This window comes from Perognathus longimembris, chromosome 7 (assembly GCF_023159225.1).
Source record: "Perognathus longimembris pacificus isolate PPM17 chromosome 7, ASM2315922v1, whole genome shotgun sequence".
NCBI classification, from domain to species: domain Eukaryota; kingdom Metazoa; phylum Chordata; class Mammalia; order Rodentia; family Heteromyidae; genus Perognathus; species Perognathus longimembris.
In genome coordinates, this window is record NC_063167.1 from 79,639,371 (window position 1) to 79,655,735 (window position 16,365).

The following is a 16,365-nucleotide window of genomic DNA, read 5'->3' on the forward strand; positions in this document are numbered from 1 at the left end:
AGCATTGTCAAACATTTCTATGCAGGTGAGAATTTCACAAATCAATGATTGACAGGAAAAGCAATGCATTCATCATTTTTATTGTTATTTTAGAAGTTACACTAATAATGGATATTCTTACTGGGGTGAGGTGAAATTTCAATGTTGTTTTGATTTGCATATCTTTTATGTCCAGTGATGTCGAACACTCCTGCACGTGACTCTTGGCCATTCTCATTTCCTCTTCAGAGAAGTCTCTTTTTAGGTCTTTAGCCCACTTGTTGAGGAGTGTGTTGGTTCTTTGAGGTTTTGTTTTGGAGGAATTTAATTTTTTTAGTTCTGCATATATTTTAGATATGAGTCCTTTGTCCATTGTGTGGCCAGTAAAGATCTTCTCCCAATCTGTGGGCTTTCTGTTTATCGTGCAAGCTATGTCCTTTGCCCTCAAGAAGCTCTGCAGTTTGATGCAGTCCCATTTGTCCAACCTTTCTTTGATTTGTTGTGTTTCTGGGCCTTTATTAAGGAAGTTTCATACTGTGCCAAGGATCCCAAGTGTTTCTCTTACTTCTTTTAGTGTTTTCAGGGTATCAGTTTTTATTTCAAGGTCATTGATCCATTTGGAATTGATTTTGGTGCAGGGTGATATAGAAGGATCTAGTTTTAATTTGTTGCAGGTGTTGAACCAGTTTTGCCAGCACCATTTGTTAAAGAGGCTATCTTTCTTCCATCCTATTATTTTAGCTCCTTTATCAAACATTAAGTAGGCTTAGTTCCATGGGTTCATTGCTGGGTCTTCAGTTCTGTTACATTGATCCTCAGGACTGTTCCTGTGCCAATACCAAGCTGTTTTTATTACTGTAGCTTTGTAATACAGTTTGAAGTTTGGTATTGTAATTCCTCCAGCACTGTTCTTTCTACTTAGGATTGTTTTTGCTATTCAGGGTCTTTTATTGTTCCATGTGAATTTCTGGATTGTTTCCTCTATTTCATTAAACAATGGTGTTGGGATATTAATGGGTATTGCATTGAATTTGTAGATAGCCTTTGGCAATATTGCCATTTTGACAATATTAATCCTCCCAATCCAGGAGCATGGGAGGTTTTTCCATTTCCTTATTTCTGCCTTAATTTTGTTTTTCATGTTTTTAAAGTTCTCATCTTAGAGGTCTTTTACTTCTTTGGTTAAGCGGATGTGGGCAAAAGGGAACCCTACTTCATTGTTGGTGGGAATGTAAACTTGTTGAGTCACTATTGAAAGGGGTATGGAGATTCCTCAGAAAGCTAAACATAGAGCTCCCGTATGACCCAGCAGCCCCACTTTTGGGCATCTACACAAAAGACCACAAAAAAGAACACACTAAAGCCACCAGTACAAAAATGTTGATCGCAGCTCAATTTGTCATTTCTACAATATGGAACCAAACCAGATGCCCCTTACTAGATGAATGGATCAGGAAAATGTGGTACATATACACAAGGGAATTTTATGCCTCTATCAGAAAGAATGACATTGCCCCATTCATAAGGAAATGGAAGGACTTGGAAAAAATTATACTAAGTGAAGTGAGCCAGAGCCAAAGAACCATGGACTCTATGGTCTCCTCATAGGGAATAATTAGTACAGGTTTAGGTTAGTCACAGCAGAGGACCACAAGTGCCCAATAGCTATGCCCTTATGAACACATAAGATGATATTAAGTGAAATTAACTCCATGTTATGGAAACGAGTGTTATATCACTGTTGTAATTATTTTCAACATGCCATGTGAATCCGTAGTTTTTTGTTGTTGTTGTTGATGATGATCCTCTTGTGTCCCCTGCCTGTGGTTGCCCCTGTGCTATCACTATCTCATCTGAGCACCCTGGTTACTGTATATACTGGTATTAGAACTAGGGAAGGGAACGGGAATATCAAAAACGAGAGACAAAGGATATAAAGACAAACAACTCCAAAAGCAATACTTACAAAACCATTTGGTGTAAGCCAACTGAACAACTCATGGTGGGGGGAAGGGAAAAGGGGAGGGGGGAAAGGGGAATGAGGGAGGAGGTAACAAACAGTACAAGAAATGTACCCACTGCCTTATGTATGAAACTGTAACCCCTCTGTACATCACTTTGACAATAAATAAGTAATTATTCAAAAAAAAGAAGTTACACTAAGATCTGAGATGATAATTTTAAAAAATGTTAAGTATTTCTTCATATTCCAAACCTAGTCAACATTTTCTTTGTAATTTAGATAATTGTACCATTATTTTCTCATGAAAATTGAAATAATTCAATTACAAAGTCTTAACTCCCAATACAAGATAGATAAATACTCAACATTTTTGTGGTTAAGCTTAAAAACGATTTTATATGCATATATTCTACAATTTCAGAATCAAAAAATATTTATTCCAAAATGTATCTTTTCCTAATAAGCACTAGCTTACATAAGTTTACCACATGAAGGAAGGTGAAAGGAAGGCTCTTTTAAATATAGCTAAATATATTCCACAAAATCAATTTGAAGATACAATAAATGCTTGTCATATTGAAATAATAAAAAAGCAAGAAATAAAATAACATTTCTAATATTAACAATGCTATCATCACATAACTCCCTTCCAAAGTTAAAGAAGTAGTGCAGAGTATTACATTTTAAAAGCAAAAATTCTATTCCATTTTTCATATGATATTACAAAAGAAGAGCATTTACTTTGATATAACTTATTAGAAGCTTCTTCATCTATCTTTTGACAGAATGTCCCAGATTCTTATAAACCATTCAGAAATTGCAGGCTATACTTTGATTCCCATTCAGCAGTAATATTCTGCAGGAAGAGGAAAGGATTATTTTTTATGGAAGGAATGAAATATTCTAGGTACAACCATTTTTTATTCCTAAAGAATACAAGAGCTGTATGCAATTATACAAATTTTTGTACGGCAATAGAAAAGCAATTTTCAACAAAGTTGTAATAGATTTCTTTACTTCAAAAAGACACTTTTTAAAAAACATTTTTCAAGTATGGAATAATCGGTCACATATTTGAGCTACAAAAGAACATTCAGCCTATCATCCTGGAAAACATTTGTCATTAAGTTCATTTTAGATAATTATGAGAGCATTTGTGGAGGTGAAGCCATTCCATTTTTTTTCGAGGAGGAAATTATTTTGTTTCAAAGTGTTCCAAGTGTGGAGGATCTTAAAACTAGACCTCAAAATATTTTGTGGGGGAAGAATTATCCCAAAGTTAAATTTGATGCTGATTTAAAAATATTTAATTAAAATACACACACATGTTTATGCATATACTATCAATTAGTAACAATTAGCTCAGATAGAAGTAAGATATTTTCTGATTTACAAGGATGTCATGGTGAACAGATTGTTTACCACCACTATATACAACATCCTATTTCAGGCCATCAGCAAATCACCTGTAAGTCACCACTCAGTGTGTCGACACCAGAGATTCCAGTAACAGCAATCTGATCCATAAACACCTTACGAGTAATAGAAACTACTACTGAGATCATGATAGAACAAACTGAGCCAAGACTGTTCAGCTGTACATGCTTCTTGCCTTCTACTTCTGTTCCTTCCCCATTTAAACTTGAAGCTCTTGTAGGCACTCCTCAGTTCTAAGACAAGGCTGAATATGCTATTCTTCCTGAATTCTGGTATGTTCATACTGGAAAAAGAAATCATTTCCTATTTGCTATTACATTTTTTTATTGTATATGGGGTGGGGGGGGGGCAAGTGCCTGATTGGTCTGCCACTGAAAATCAGGCTCTCCTTTGGGCAAGGACTCTGCTAACAGAGAGAGAGAGAGAGAGAGAGAGAGAGAGAGAGAGAGAGAGAGAGAGAGAGAGAGAGAGAGAGTGAGAGAGAGAGAGATCTTATGGGGGATTGGACTCAGGGCCTCATATTTGCTATGTTGTAAACACTCCAAATTTGAGCTACTCCCCTGCCTCCCACCAGAACAATGTATTTGCTGCAAAAGTTTAACACAAGTATTCTATTCCTTGCATTTATCTGTTCCGTATCTTAAATTGTGCACACCATATAGCATGTATTTGTATTTTTGTAAATAAAAAAGATAGTGCAGATGATAGTACCTGTATATGAAACATAAAATGAATGTTCTATGTTGGCAAATAAAAAATACAGTTGTCTGGTATCAAAACATGCTTTATCCATCCATTAGTTACCAAGGAAATTAAAATTGAGTAAAAATATAATTTTTCCCGCATTAAATGGGTAAACACTAAAAGAGAAAGAGTCTAATATTGCAGCTTAAATAGGAAATAGAAAATAGGCATTTTAATGTAGTGTTAGTTGTTATATAATCTGCATGGTTACATAAACTTCAGAGGAGGCTGAGTTCAGCAGATCACTGTTTGAAGCAAGCCCAGGTAGGAAGGTCTGTGAGACTCTCATCTCCAGTAAATTACTTAGAAAAAGCTGGAAATGGCACCGTGGCACAAGGAGTAGAGCACTAGCTTCGAGTACAACAGGTGTAGGGACAGTACCCAGGCCCCAAGTCCAAGTCCCAGGACCAGAAAAAAAAATCATGCCTAAGCTAGGAATGATGGCACATGCCTATAATCCTAGCACTCAGCAGGCAGAAACAGTAGAATCACAATTTTTGTGGCCAAATAAGTCTACAGAGGAAGACTTCTCGCTCAATGAAAAACAAAATCTATTCTTTCTTTCTTTCTTTCTTTCTTTCTTTCTTTCTTTCTTTCCTTCCTTCTTTCTTTCTTTCTTTCTTTCCTTCTTTCTTTCTTTCTTTCTTTCTTTCTTTTTTTCTCTCTTTCTTTCTATATGACTTTTCCCAAATAAGTCTACAGAGGAAGACTTCTCGCTCAATGAAAAACAAAATCTATTTTTCTTTCTTTCTTTCTTTCTTTCTCTCTTACTTTCTTTCTTTCTTTCTTTCTTTTTTTCTCTCTTTCTTTCTATATGACTTTTCTGTATATATAATGATATATTAGAAAATATATTTACTACATTTAAAGTATATATGTGTAAGTGCATATGTAAGTAAATATATGTGTATATGGTTGATGTATATGGACACACTCCTGATATTTTATCTATAAGTTCAGCTATGAGAATACATCATATAGAGGTACACAACATTTACACAAAATTTCATCTTAAAGGAATAAAGAAAATTAAAAGAGTATATTTATTTCTTTAAAGCAATATACCACTTAAGAGTATACTATATAAACCAAGAAAGCTTTAAGACATGTTATGATATCATACTCTCTTACATCTGATTAAAGGAAGATAAATATATTCCTCTCTTTGTAAAGTGAATGATACATCTTATATTTGGGACTACAAATGCCTTCAGTTGCTTTGTCAATAGGTGGCAGTAACATTTATACAGGCTTTCTAAATAACAATAAAATAAATTTGTAATAATAATTAAAATAATTATAAGAGATGCTTATTATGACATCATATAGCATTATAAAGATTAACTCATTTCTAAGTGTTGATCAGTCTTCACCCTCTGATCACTTTTATTGTTTCCTCACAATTATACATATAATTCCTTCCAATTTGGAAGTGATTGTTTTAGTTTTTTAGCAGTTTGTTTTACCTCTTAACCCTTGTCTAACAGCAGCCTATTATTTTCTCCCTGTCACAGAACTCGCACTTTCATAAGCTGTTCTGAGGTTCAAAGTTCTGCCAAAGTGTGCTTAGGTCTATGTACACATCATGAAGTTTATGTTTTTCAGTATATACCAGGATGTCAAGAAACAAATGGAAATAGTTGTAGGCATATCTACTAAGGTTCCTGTGTTTGCGAAACCCACAATGCTTTATTCTTGCGGCTATGTGCTGAGGAAGGGCTATGAATTACTTGCTTTTTCTGGGGGTTCTCTCCAGCTTTTCAAGATCATAGATAGACACACACACACACACACACACACACACACACACACAGAGAGAGAGAGAGAGAGAGAGAGAGAGAGAGATGGTGTCAGGCAGTATTTGCTTTATGACAAAAATCCACAGCTCATCTGAAATATAAAAACTGGTTAAACTTTGCTCAGGGGAACTGCTTTTGATGAATTCCCAGAGGCCCTAAACTATGAATGAAATCATCTAAATTATATAAGAGGTGAACACTATTTATGATGATTTTTAAAGCACCAGTAATGGCAATCAACAATTGTTTCATAGATGTTTTATTCCTTCACTTAGAATTCATCACTTTCCACTTACCAGCTGGCATGCCAAATGTTAACTGGTTCATTTTTCACATTCATTATTTAAAGCATTAAAAAAATTTAAGTGAACATATACAAGTTGTTAAATGTTATACATGTACATCTTTTCACTTATCATGCAGGAAAAAAATGGCTTAGTGATGAAAACTGTCCTACTTTAGATTAGGAGCAGCTTTCCTTGCAACTGTCTGACAGACATTCCAAACAACCAGACCCACTCATTTCTTCCCTCACTGAGTATCTATGGCGTGGACACCCACTAAGTGGCAATTCAATGCTAAACTACTTCTTGTGCAAAGTACTTTTATGGCACATCAAACCGAATTACATGTGAGAGATTAGAACTACAGAGAGTTTTCAAGATAGCAAAGCTGTGTAATGGTAGAACTGAGGCTAGAATAGAGAGTCTACCCATCTTTTCTAGTTTTCTTTTCTTTTTTTTTCTAAATAAATGAAAGCAGTTTAGGGATACAGGTTATGCCTCCTATGTTCTATTACTCCAGCCCCACTGCATATACAAGGTAAAAGGAAATAGTATATTGCATGGCAAATGTTGACATACTGTAGCAGATGTATAAAACTTATGTATCATTTGATGGTGGTATTCTACTTTGTGTGGTTAAGAAGCAATTAATAATAATTGTGTGCCACATGTGACAAAACATTTGCATTTTCCTCTCAAAGTAAGGTGATACCAGAAAATACACAGAAATAAAAGGAAATCTATTCCTTGGTTGTAGTAATAATCAAGGAAACATCTCATAATTAAAACACACACACACACATACAATATCATCTCATTACACCCTTCATTGGCCTTGCTTGGTAAGCATTATATTATTCTTAAATTACTAATAAGAAAAGATACCTGACAGGAAGAAAAACTGGCTCAGGGTCACAGCTAATGGATGGGAAGACAGGAAATTAAACTTAGTTTATTTTATTAAAAGCTTAAATATTTTCTATCACTTCTCCACAGACTATTTTGGATTATTAAACCATGTCTGAACAGTCTTATATCTGATATAAACAAAATGAAATATGGAACTATCACATTTAAAAGAATTATACCTGCCAAGCAAGGAGGAGGCTCCAGTGGTTCACCCTTATAATCGTAGCTATTTCGATAGCTAACATATGAGGACTGAGGTTCAAACACACCCCGAGCAGTTAATAAGACTCTTATTTCCAATTAACGAACAAAAAGCAGAAGTAGAGCTATAGCTCAAGTGGTATAGCTCTAGCCTTGAGTAAAAAGTTGCGGGACAGCACCCATCCCTGAGTTCAAGCCCCAGTAACTATACAAACAAACAAACTCTTTAAAACATACAAACTGGCCTATCATTGCAGGAGTTATAGGAAAAGGAATTTATTCTCACTGCCATATCATTGTGCCCAAAGGTAAACAGAATATAGGAAAGTGGAAATGTACTCTATTTCCTAATGATATCTGAACTTAGCCTCCATAAACAGAGCAGCACTATCTTGAACAAATTTCCACATGAACTGGAAGAAATAGCTGCTCAATTTAACTCAAGGAAAATTCAGTGGGTTTCTCTGCAGAGCTCACCATAAACTAAAAAGTACACCAGGTACAACAGCTCTTTCCCTATGCTGCTGGTTATCATTGAAATATACTGCCACCTTATGACAATTTCTTTTATATCTTAATTTTCAGAATGCTCCATTTCAAAAGAATACATTTTTCCTGGGAAAATGACCATGATGTATAACGATCATCTGTAAATTATTCAAAACTTAAAATAATAATTAGTAGTTCTCATGAAAAATAGGCTGCAGGGGGAAAAACATGGTATATGAGAGACTAGTTTTAGATTTTTGAATAACACAGTGATTATGAGGACATGATGGAAGCAGTTTAAATCCAAGAAGCCAGGCTATAATTGATTACTTGCTAAATAAGGGCCTAGAAATTTTAATCTACTTCCTACTCACAGTTTCAGAAGATGTATCCAACCTATTTTCTCCTTGTAGTGTTTTCAACCCTAACTCTCTGTACCCTCTCTCTCTTTGACTTTCTCTAAGACACACACACACACACACACACACACACACACACACACACACAGAGAAACACAGGATTTGAAAACTGTAATGTGTAGGCTTAGAAAGAAGAAAAAGAAACAAAGTAAGAAAAAAATTACCTTATTTAAGGAAATTGAAAATAAGGCACTACAAAATAAAATACTTACAGAAAATTCATCTTTTATATGTCCAGAGTACGGATTTCTTTTATATTAAATAGGAAGAGTAGCATTTTTACCCAGGGCTCATTTACCTTTCTCCATGGACCCATTGGCTCATGTCCATAAAGAATTCTATTCCCCTTTGGCATCAGCTGCTGAAGGCTAATTTGTGGTTCATCTTTATCAAATATATAAGAAATTATTGCTTGTGAGGTTTTTTTTTTTGGTGCCTTATTATCATTTCTGGTGACATTATATTTTTATGCCTCAATTCATTCTGGCTTAATCATGTTAATTGTGTGTGTGTGTGTGTGTGTGTGTGTGTGTGCATGTGTGTGCATGTGCGCGTGCGCATACATGTGTCTATTTGTCTGTCTTTCTGCCTAACTGCCTGCATATTTATCTACCTATACATTTACATACTTGGTCCTGTGGAAAAATATGGATATTGGAAATTGAATCACTAGACCTGGAAAATATAGATTTTGCGAATATAATATCTAGGACCTCAGTGGTACTAAATATAGGGTCCTAATAAATTATCTCATCGATAGTCAGTACTATAGATTTGCCAATTATAGATTAAGGCAAAAATACCTTTAGCGGTATCACAAATTTATGAGAATTTGTTACCACACACAGGATAGCTAGTTACATGGTTGGATTTGAATTGATTCTGGGAAAGTTTCTGAAGTCAAATATTTATAATTAAATTTAGTGAAAAGCCAATTCTTATATATCTTATGACTAAGAGAAGGCAATATTAACAGATTGTATGTTACCTTTTATAACTGCCCACGCATCCTTTCTGAATTAAGGAGAATTGTTAATGAATCAGTATAATTAATGAATTAATTAGTAGGACTATTTAACTGATGGTAAGTCATGAATCAGGTAAAACACACACACACACAAAACAAACGTGACGGAGACCTCTGAACCCATGGTTTTGAGGGCAGAATAGTTGACAAGTCAATAAAATTGGTTTAAGTATCCTGCTCCATGGAACAGAAATAAAATAATAATTGTTGCATCAGAACGCATGGCTCAAGTTTAATTACTAATTTGCGGTTAGCCAAAAGTTTAATCAAGAGAGTTCTTACATGGGGATAACAATGGTGGCATCTGGAAAAGTTGGTGCGTAGTCTAAGTCCTCCAGGCTCTGCAGCACCTGGTGCCGCCACGGGGAAGAAATCGCAGATACTTCTTTAACATACGGCAACAGCTGTCCGCTCAGAAGGAGGTACATTCGAAGTTCCACCAAGCAAGTAAACTCTACAAAACCACATTCTGCCCCTTCTTTTAACTGAAAGGAAGCCAGATGGAAATATGCAACTTGTCAAATTGCAAATGAGGAATTACTATAAATCTCCTATTGAAAGAATCCCTGGATGTTTAGCATTAAAAATTGGCTGGCGCAATTTCCAAAAAGGAAAATTCAAAGAACGCTAATGATGCTGGGTGAATACACACACACACACACACACACACACACACACACACACACATTTAAAGGACAAAATATAGGTAAAGAGAAGGAAAATATGATTGTCTTTTTAGCATAACTGCCAGAATGAAGAAATACCAGGCATTGTTCTAGAAGCTTCCCAATGCTCAGGATGACTATGACTGCAGCATGACTAACCATCTCTCACAACAGTTAACAGCACAATCTGCTCAGAGCACACAAACAGAGAAAACCACAAAACAAGCTGTATTATTCATGCCACAAACATCCGAGCTGTGCGGCTCTGGCTCACCCTCCACCTGCACCTCCTTCTCGACTTCTCTCCATCTATTGTGTGTAATTACCATAATAACTTTACATCTGTCATGGGCACCTACCTTTGTAAGTGAACACAAAGGTTGTATAAAATTATTAGTTCAATAATAAGCGTTTGGTAGGTTGGGACAAAAAAAACTGCGTGGTTTTACAACAACGAAGAGGCTTTTCACAAAATTGGACAGACATAATTATTTCACATTTAGAGCCCCAACTCTTCTATTTTGAGGGGAGCCACTGGGAATGTGTGGATTTGCTCATCGAGTCTTGTATGCCTCATAAAAACATTAATTGAGTTTCTGTTGTATAGCTCACGACATGCATCTTTAGTAACATATCATGGAGCCATTCTTTGAGTATCACTAAACATTTCTTTAACAACTAGCCTTGTCTACAGCAGGAAAAAGTCAGAACAAGAAATAATGTGTATCAAAATCTGACTGATAACCTAATGACGTGACTTTAAAACAATCGCTAAGTCCCTGAGGCTATTGATTGCTATTTCTCAAAAATCGGTTACAATTTCTAAGGAGATTCATAGTTATGAACATTGTTCATCTCTCTGTTACTGTCTCTCTCCCTCCCCTTTCTCTCTTTCCCCCTCCCTCTCTCCAAGACAGGGACTAGAACTTCATATCTGATGCTTGCATTCACTCATTGGCATGTGTTCTACGACCTGAACCACACCTCCACCTCAATTCCTCTTCTAAATATCACCCAGGACTTACATAAACTTTTTACAAGTCATTATCACTTTGTAGAACAATAACACATTATTTAATATGGTTAATGAAAACTAAAGAACATCTGCAGATGCATATCAATTTACAGGCTATGACCCCACACATATGAAAAAACAGCAAGCGAACGCTGAGACTTGAGTAAGATCATACAGTGTACCTAACTGACAGATTCATGATTCCCGGGCCTAACCCCTACCCCTGACTTCCAGATAAAGCTTTTAGATAGAAAAGCTAAATAGTAAAAGGCATAACTTTGTATTTAAATTAAGAGAACCTTTATGGGGCAGAAGGATAATATTTAATGAAGCAAACCCAGTTGGTTACCATTGCCTCCTGCTCATCTCAAAATCAAATACACACTGCAAACAATGGCCTGTGGAAGATGCACAGACTCATTCGCTTGGCTTCTGTCAGTTACTCAACTCAGAATAGTACCTGCAACTCCATCACTTCTATAGTCCTCACTCCCCTACAGATGACTTTGCTGTGCACATCTCTTCCAGCCTACTTCCTTGGGCTTTCCTTGTGGGGCACCATAGAACTGCTGTGGTCCAGAGTGCAGATTTACAGTATATTCAATGAAACCACAGTAAGAAGCCTCATGATTAAAGCTATCATATGCCCTATATGCTCAAAATGTCCTATCATATACCCATATGTCCTATATATCTTATATGTACTAGGACCCATAAGGCACTAAGGAGGTGCCTTTTGGCATACATGGCTGCTATCTCTCTTTTGCCTCTCAGAGTGAAAAATGTCTATTGCCAGGACAAACTGATGGGTATGGTGCCAAAGTGACTTTGTTAGGAGACCCTTCTTTTGATAACCATTCATTCAACTTCTCAAGGCCCCCATGCTTTGCATTGATATATCAAAATTGAGAATGCAGGGTCATATATGACAATATATTCCAAGGGATATTTTCACAACAAATGAAAGCCCTAAAAACATCCCCCATGTTTGTTACTTTGGTATCACATATGATGTAAAACCATGCCTCCTAAAAATAACAATGTCATATAGTTAGTGGAGAAAATATTTTATAATTGCATGGTCTTCTGGTTTTAATAAACACAAATATATTTATGAAAATGTTGTAGTTCAGTGAGAATTAGGATCATATTTTGTTGCTTAGTAAAAACATTAAATGAGAATAGAGCCAGCTGAGACTCAATTTGTAGAGAGAAAGCAAAACAGGAAAGCACAAGGGAAAAAATAGAATAGCCTTTCCTATAAGCTTTAGACACAAAGGAGTACACGAAGCATTTTATTTAATAAATATTTATAGTTCATAGGCCATTATGGTAATAGTTAACATATTTCAAGAGGGCTTTACCGAATAAGAGAAAAGTTGAATTTTCTTATTTTGGAGTATGCACAATAAATACGATGCATAATGGATATGTTTCCTCTAAGTATTACATGAAACAGTTTGTGCCATTGTTTTTATTCCATGTGTATTATTCAATTTGAAAATATATTTAGAATAATATTTTATAGAAGAAGAAAATAACAATGTACAAAGACATTTGTGATTCAAAGCTTTCAATTAGGCAATGACACCCGTCTATCAATGTTCTTTCATGCCATATGTTTTTGTAGCAGTTCCTTAAACAACAACAAAAAAGAACCTAAAAACAGAGTGAATTTTAACCACAGGAAACACTCCATGCTTACTAATAGATTTTTATGTCAGCCAGTGTGAAAATAACATTTCATTATAGGCAAGTGACTCTTGGCTTTAATAGTGTGCGTAAAACTTGGTTTTCAATAGTAATATGCCTTAGTCATGTTGAAAACTCTCCAAATTATTTTGGCTTTTCTCCCTAAAGGAGCAAGTTCAGAGCATGGTAGAGAAAGAATTGATGTTACATCCTATAACTCTCTTTTTCTCTACATGCTTGTTAGAAAGCCTCATCTTACTACTTCTACCAAACTTGATGTTGGTGCCTATTGAAAATTAGTCATATTCCTAATGGATTCCAGGCACTGTGGCTCCCACCTGTAATCCCAACCACCCTGGAGCCTAATGGATTGCATGTATCTCTTAAAGTGTAGATAAAAGATGTTGAGTGATATATGAAAATGTGGACACTGGTGACTTGTAATCAGCCTTCATTGCTACATAAAAGACATTAGCCATTGTGGGTTTGGTACACACACACACACACACACACACACACACACACACACACACACACACACAGAATATGCTCTGTCCACTCTGAATTACTGTAATGTTCTCATGTAAACTATCTCTTAAAGACTACTTTATACCATGGGAGCATTCGTCAAATAGCATTCTCTTTCTCCAAGAAGCATGCTCATACTTCACATTGTTGTTCTACCTGGAGAGACATTAGTATTCATAACTTTTTTAGCTCATCTCGTAAAGAAGCAGAATAGATACCTGATGTTGGCACCTAAAAAGTGGCATGCTTTTGTGACTGAAGAGTGTGATATTAATTTACACATTCCAAGGCCAATGAGCTTACTTAGACCATCTTGGCAGCAAGAGTCTTTTATTTAACCTAAAAATAGCACAAATATGCAAAAAGAAAGCTTGTTACAGTATAACATACACCTGCCATGAAGCTGCATGAAAATAAAAAGTCCATGCTAGTAGAACATCTGAAAAGGAAAATTGTGTTAAAAGCATCTTGTTTTGCTTGGAAGTTCCTGTCTTCTACACTAGCTAATCATAGCTCCATGTTTTATGCTTTATTCCCTAGATTGGGAAGAAAAAAATGCACGGGTCACTGTGAACTAGGAGCAGCCTTTCAAATATTCATGAGGCCTTTTATTCTCCATACAATTGTAACAAGAAAATTGAACACTTTTTTTCAATTACAGGAAAGACTACTACAGATTTCAAGTTATATGCGTAAACATAACACTAAATAAATAAATAACCTAAATTTGGGATGAAAAGTAAGCATCTTCTTTTATTTTTGCAAATCTCCCAGCAGGGTACTTCATGTAAACAGTGAAAATATTTGAAAGCATCACATAATAAGCCATAATTGTATCTATAGCTAAAGTAAAATTCAGTGAGACTTTTATCCTAAATAGTGAAATAGATCATAATGACAACACTTTGGAAAGAAGGGAGTTTCAAGATATCATAACTGCAGGCTTAAATTGTCAACCTGCATCAGCATTCTGCATTTAGAATAGTGGCAGTCATCATGGCCCAGGGTCCCCTGCTAGTCTGTAATATGTGAAGAAGAAAGGAGTCTATTTACAAGGTTCAACTTACCCTTAGGCAGAGAAGTAGCAAACACTTTAGAGAACATTTCTTGGCAAAGGACTACAAGTCTAAGATACAAATTCAAAATAATGATCCTTTTGCAATTTTTATGATGTCCTCCATTTTGTGCAAGGAAAAAGAAAAGTTAGGTCTTAGGAGAAATTCTGAACAAACAGAAAATCAGCTCAGCTACATGAAGTATGATAATAATAGATCTCTTTTTAAAGCTAGTTAATACAATAGTTGTCAAAATGTAATATTCTGAAAGTGGTAGGAATATGTACATGCAAGTGCTTCCATAAGTGTTTGTGTGTTGACAATAAAGTTAATAGTTCTGCACAGAGGTTATTCTGTCATTACCTTGTTTGGCCATCACTTTTTAAATCTCAAGGATAAGCTTCCAATAGGCAGTTGAAATGATAATTGCAATAAAACATAAAAACAACTTCATTATTCATATGTAGCAGTGTTTCCTGAACAAAGGGGCTCCAAATCCCCCTCATCCCCAGGAGTATATTCTGCCTCTTCCCTGAAGATATCCATCTGTTCCCCTTCCCCTTGACTCTCTACTACTCTTATGAGTTCTCATGACTAATAAAACCATGAAAGAAGTGATGCTTCATCAGTTCAGAGCCCTATCTTAAAGAAAGTGAGCAACTTCCATTTTTGCTTTCTTAAGATCCAGTTGCTATGCTGGACACTACATAGGGAGAGAAAAAAGGTACCTCAAACAAGAATCATCACAAAGCATCAGTTAGGTGAATGACACCCTGTAAGTTCCACTCCACAAAGGAGCCGACCCCACCAAGACTCAGAACTGCAAACTGAATCTGGCCAAAAGATAAAATTATGATAAATTGTAAATTTATTCTTTTAGGTACTTATGTATGTATTCAGATGGTTTATTATACAAGAATAGATAACAAATATAAAGTGATTAAGACAGATCATGAAGGACATAGACTTATAGAATCTAACCTCATATACCCCCAAAATAGTTAGCTAATAGAAGTTAAAAATCCATATCCCCAAAGTGATAATTAGGATTGAATCATAATGGAAAGGAAGAAAACATTATAGTCTCAAACTTAACATATAAACTTGTCTCAGAAAATGACTTACCTAAATCACCAAGAGATGGCCTATATTAGGGGCTCAAACTAGCATCTCACTGAGTAATAAATTCATTGTGCAACATAATCTGACCAAAGTTTATGTAACAGCCCAGTTTGAGATATGCAATTTATCTACCAACTATCCCCTTTGTACAACTACTCAAGGGTAAAAAAAAATAGAATCAACAACCCAATTAATAAATGGGCAAAGAGCTTGACACTTCTCAGAAGACAAAGTAAAAATGGCCAACAGAGATATAAAGAAATACTCCACATAGCTGGCCAGAAAGAAAATGCAAACCTAAACAACACCGAAATTCCATCTCACCCCAGTTCGAATGACCATTGTAAAGAATATAAACAATAACAGATGTTGGCATAATATGGGAAAATGGAACCCTAATACACTGTTAGTGGGAATATAAATACATACAATAACTCTGGGAAGCAGCATGGAGGTTCCTCAAAAACAAAACACAGAACTACTCTATGAGTCAGAATTTCTCATCATTTAATCTGAAAGATTATGAACATGGATACAGTAAGGCCACCAACACAACCAAGTTCATTGCAGCACTATTCCCCTTAGCCAAGGTATGGAACCAGCCCAGATGTCCCTCAATGGACAAATGGATCAAGAAAATGTGGTAAAGATGTACAATGAAATTTTATCATCCACTAGAAATAATATTGTATCATTTGCAAAGCAATGGAAAGACCTGGAAAAAAATATGTTAAATGAAGTCAGTCAAGCCCAGAGAGACAAAGAATATATGGTTTCTTTCATGTGTGGAAGCTAGAATTAATTTGTAAATTAATTAATTTTCTCTCACATGTGGTGCTAGAATTAATTTATAAATGTACAAATATAGACTTCTGGGTGATATGCTAGTGTATTCACTAAAATTGGTAGATTCAGGAGAGAATTCAATGCTGTGATTCCTTTGAAAGGCAAACTCACAGTCCAACAAAATAAACACCAGAAAACATTACTCATATGTAGGGAGGCAAGGTAGATGATTGAAGAGAGGAAAGGGGAAG

At 35.5% G+C, this 16,365-nt stretch overlaps 1 protein-coding gene and 1 long non-coding RNA gene across 4 annotated transcripts in view; both read right to left on the bottom strand.

Annotated features, from left to right (window-relative positions):
* Dpyd (dihydropyrimidine dehydrogenase) overlaps positions 1 to 16,365 on the bottom strand; it is a 706,501-nt gene that overhangs the window by 604,840 nt on the left and 85,296 nt on the right. The window lies entirely within an intron of this gene.
* On the bottom strand, positions 812 to 15,540 carry LOC125355581. Its single transcript, XR_007211688.1, has 3 exons — positions 14,993 to 15,540; positions 5,058 to 5,059; positions 812 to 822 (listed from the first exon to the last, which is right to left on the bottom strand). It is a non-coding gene; the product is annotated as an uncharacterized LOC125355581 (long non-coding RNA).